The 4,674-nt window shown below is 43.3% G+C and overlaps 1 long non-coding RNA gene across 1 annotated transcript; it reads right to left on the minus strand.

The window, feature by feature from the left end:
- Positions 1-389: 389 nt before the first annotated feature.
- On the minus strand, positions 390-4,427 carry LOC129348793 (uncharacterized). Its single transcript, XR_008601486.1, has 3 exons — positions 4,138-4,427; positions 1,717-1,842; positions 390-617 (listed from the first exon to the last, which is right to left on the minus strand). It is a non-coding gene; the product is annotated as an uncharacterized LOC129348793 (long non-coding RNA).
- Positions 4,428-4,674: the final 247 nt, after the last annotated feature.

Here is a 4,674-nt window from a genome sequence, read left to right on the forward strand (position 1 = left end):
TTACCCATAAGCAAGGCACGAAGGCACGAAGGCACGAAGGCACGAAGGCACGAAGGCACGAAGGCACGAAGGCACGAAGGCACGAAGGCACGAAGGCACGAAGGCACGAAGGCACGAAGGCACGAAGGCACGAAGGCACGAAGGCACGAAGGCACGAAGGCACGAAGGCACGAAGGCACGAAGGCACGAAGGCACGAAGGCACGAAGGCACGAAGGCACGAAGGCACGAAGGCACGAAGGCACGAAGGCACGAAGGCACGAAGGCACGAAGGCACGAAGGCACGAAGGCACGAAGGCACGAAGGCACGAAGGCACGAAGGCACGAAGGCACGAAGGCACGAAGGCACGAAGGCACGAAGGCACGAAGGCACGAAGGCACGAAGGCACGAAGGCACGAAGGCACGAAGGCACGAAGGCACGAAGGCACGAAGGCACCTGTCTTTCAAGAAGATTTTTGGCAAATTTTGCCCAAATGTAAAAAAAAAAAAGCTTGAGCAGGGTGGGGGATTGAACCTGCACTCTCCAGGTTCCAAACCACCACCACTACCTCTGGACTACCAGTCCTACATACCCAAATACAGGCTTTTCTTCTATTCGTCAAGGCGGTGACATCAACACTGAAAGAAAAAAAAACAATCCACAAAATCAAAAAAAGAAGATAATCTACCTACAACTTTTAAAGAACACGCTAAAAAACACAATACTAAAAAGTCACACTCTTCTCCTCATCACTCATTTTTACATTTTAACACAATTTCAAAGCCACACAAATCACATTCTTCATGTCAAATCACTTCTCTTCACTACAAATGGGAGAGAACAGCAAACAAATAAAATACAACTTATGGCTTAAATATCTTCAAAATCTCTTTGCTATTCCTCTACATTCAAATTCCTCAACACCACTCAACAATCACCTGCAGGATCTCTTACTTCTTTCTTAGCTCTGACAAAACATCTTCAAGACTCTGAGAAGACAACTCATTTTCAACACATTTGCTGCTTCGTCTAAGTGTCCACACACATCTCCAGTCATCCACAGGCCTCACCACTGATCAGCTGCACAAACTTACATGTTAAACTTCTCCAAAGATAAAATACAGGCCCTTCTGTCTGATCACAACTTTTACTGGTGGCTCATATTTCAAGTTCATTTCCTTGCAAAGTCTTTATTTTGGATTAAAGTGGGATCTGTGACCAGGCAGATCACTTGTTTATTCTTAGCATTTGGATTTCACTGACATTCCTGTCATGTAGAAAAATAGAAATATCTTTGCATTGATTCAGCTAAACTAACTGCAGACACTGAGAGGCGTAAAGTTCAACAAATGCTGTTTTTATTTACTTCACTGGTGACATCAGTAGATGCTTGCAGTGAAACCACCACTGCAAATATTTATGCATTTAAGTATTACAACTGAAAACTCCCTACAAACGTCCACTTCTAACACCACAAACATTGTCCAGAGGAAATGATATTAGCTGAACATAAAAACATGTAAAACAGCTCTGATGCTTTCATCCTGAGCTCCACTCAAACATTTCACTGTGCAGCAGCTCAGCAGTTTGTTTAAGAAAAGCATTTAGGTTCAATCTGTGAAGCCCAAAACCCACCAGCTTTGAAAAATGACACCATTTACCAGAGTCACAAACTGTAAAAACAGAAGGAATTGTTGGATTTTCTATGTGAATGTGTCGCCTCTCTAGTTAACTCACCCGGTTACGTCTCCATCCTGACGCTGCTCTGCTGGACCGGAGCTTCTGGACCAGCCGGGTGGACCTTCCTTCACAGATCTTCCCGGTGGGAGTGATTCTGAGTCGGCCTTGGTTGACTGCAAACTCCTTAAAATGGACACGAGAGGAAATCGTGGACAAATCGATACAACAGCTTGTTCGGTTTGTCCTGTTCTTAAATGGGTAGAAAACTGCTGAGAGCTCTCAGTTCAATTCAATTTTCAATTCAATTTTATTTATATAGCGCCAATTACAGTCAAATTGTCTCGAGACGCTTTACAGAACCCATATGCCTGACCCCCAGAGCAAGCCAAAAGGCGACAGTGGCAAGGAAAACACCCTTTTAACAGGGAAAAAAACCTCGAGCAGAACCCGGCTCTAATGTGGGGGGAACCATCTGCCTGCTGGCCGGGCGGGTTGAGAGGGACAGAAGAGGTAGAAAGGTAGAGATAGAGGGGTAGAGGTAGAGATAGAGGGGTAGAGATAGAGAGGTGGGGGGTGGGACACAAGGACCATAAAACACAGCCACACATCTGAAGCATCCAGCATCCAGCTCTGGGACCAGGGACACTCGGAGAAAGGACACAGAAAGAAACAGAGTGAATGTAATGCAATAATGGTATATGTAGTAAATACATAGGTAGTTAGAGAAGGGCTCAGTGCATCAAGAGAGGTTCCCCAGCAGTCTAGGCCTATAGCAGCATAACTAGGGGCAGAACTAAGGGACGTCAAGAGGGGAAGTCAGTTGTGCAAATGAAAACACAAGCATACCCCGTCAGGGTCCCCCAGTCAGCCCTAACTATAAGCTTTGTCGAAAAGGAAGGTTTTAAGCCTGGTCTTAAAAATAGAGAGGGTGTCCGCCTCCCGAACCCAAACTGGGAGCTGGTTCCACAGGAGAGGCGCCTGATAACTGAAGGCTCTGCCTCCCATTCTACTTTTAGAGATTCTAGGAACAACAAGTAAGCCTGCAGTCTGAGAGCGAAGAGTTCTGCTAGGATAATATGGTACTATCAGGTCTTTAAGATATGATGGAGATTGGTTGTTGAGCTTTATATGTCAGAAGAAGGATTTTGAATTCTATTCTAGATTTAACAGGAAGCCAATGAAGAGAATCCAATATAGGAGAAATATGATCTCTCTTGCTAACTCCCGTCAGTACTCTGGCTGCAGCATTTTGGATCAGCTGTAGATGTTTCAGAGAGCTATTGGGACAACCTGATAATAAGGAATTACAGTAGTCAAGCCTAGAAGTAACAAATGCATGGACTAGTTTTTCTGCATCACTCTGAGACAGGATGTTCCTGATTTTCACAATATTTCTCAGGTGGAAAAAGGAAGTCCTACAAATTTGTTTTATGTGCGAGTTAAAGGACATGTCCTGGTCAAAGATAACACCGAGGTTCCTCACAGTAGTACTGGAGGCCAATGTAATGCCATCCAGAGTAGCTATATGCTTTGAAAGCAATTCTCTAAGATGTTTGGGGCCAAATACAATGACTTCAGTCTTGTCTGAATTTAGTAGTAAGAAATTATAGGTCATCCAGGTCTTTATGTCCTTAAGACAATCTTGTAGTCTAGCTAGCTGATTAGTTTCATTTGGCTTCATAGATAAATACAATTGAGTGTCGTCAGCATAACAATGGAAATTAATACAGTGCTTCCTAATAATGTTGCCTAAGGGAAGCATGTATAATGTGAACAGTATTGGTCCTAAGACGGAACCCTGAGGAACTCCATGATTAACCCTAGTATGCTCAGAAGAGTCATTGTTGACATGCACAAACTGGAACCTGTCTGATAAGTAGGATTTAAACCAGTCCAGTGCTGTCCCTTTAATGCCAATAGAATGTTCTAGTCGCTGTAATAAAAGTTTGTGGTCAATTGTATCGAATGCTGCACTAAGGTCCAATAAAATAAGTATAGAGACCAGTCCATTATCTGACGCTATGAGAAGGTCATTAGTAACTTTCACCAGAGCTGTTTCTGTGCTATGATGCACTCTGAAGCCTGACTGAAACTCTTCAAACAAGCTATTCCTTTGTAAATGTTCACATAATTGATTTGCAACTGTTCTTTCCAGAATTTTGGAGAGAAATGGGAGGTTGGAAACTGGTCTATAGTTGGCTAAAACATCTGGATCTAGAGTGGGCTTTTTAAGTAAAGGTTTGATTACAGCAACCTTAAAAGCCTGTGGTACATAACCTGTTACTAGAGAGAGATTAATCAGATCTAACATTGAGGAATCAGCTCTGACAGAGTGTTGCTCTGACTCCATGTGTGACTGAGGCTGGAGTGAACAGAGCTGCTGCTGCTCAGATGCAGCTTCTTATTAGCACAACAACAGACGCCGCGTTCACTACGTCTGTGGGTGTGGAGCTGATAAAGAGGATCTTCACCACTGACCTGAGCTGCTGCCACACGGTGAGACGTCCAACAGAGTCACTGAGCAGCTGATGATGAAGAAGATGAAGGCTTCAGGAGGAGGTGGAGGAGGAGAAGCTGCAGGGCCACATGAGACACTGAAGAGACAAACCAGAAATGATTCACACACTAGACATGAAGAAAAGAAAACATCAGAGAGTGTAAAATACAAGAATGAGTCCTGAACATCACAGGCGTAACCCGTAGAGCTACATGACCACACATGTTCTGGTCTTGAAAACGTGTATTAATCCAATAGAAAGTCTAGGGGTAGGGTTAGGGTTGGAGAGGAAGGTCCTTACAGTTGTAATGAAAAAAATAGGGTAATTAATATTACACATAAATATTTTTAATGTTAATACTAAGCAGCCGAATATTCTGAGAAATTAATCTGTGGTTTTTCCTTCAGCCGTTGTAGATCTAGATAACCTAAAGGTAAAGTGCAACCACAACGGCTGAAGGAAAAACCCCAACTTTATTCTAAGAATTTTTTGGCTAGTGTGACTTAATATTAAATTA

The sequence above is a fragment of the Amphiprion ocellaris genome, chromosome 4, assembly GCF_022539595.1.
Source record: "Amphiprion ocellaris isolate individual 3 ecotype Okinawa chromosome 4, ASM2253959v1, whole genome shotgun sequence".
NCBI classification, from domain to species: domain Eukaryota; kingdom Metazoa; phylum Chordata; class Actinopteri; family Pomacentridae; genus Amphiprion; species Amphiprion ocellaris.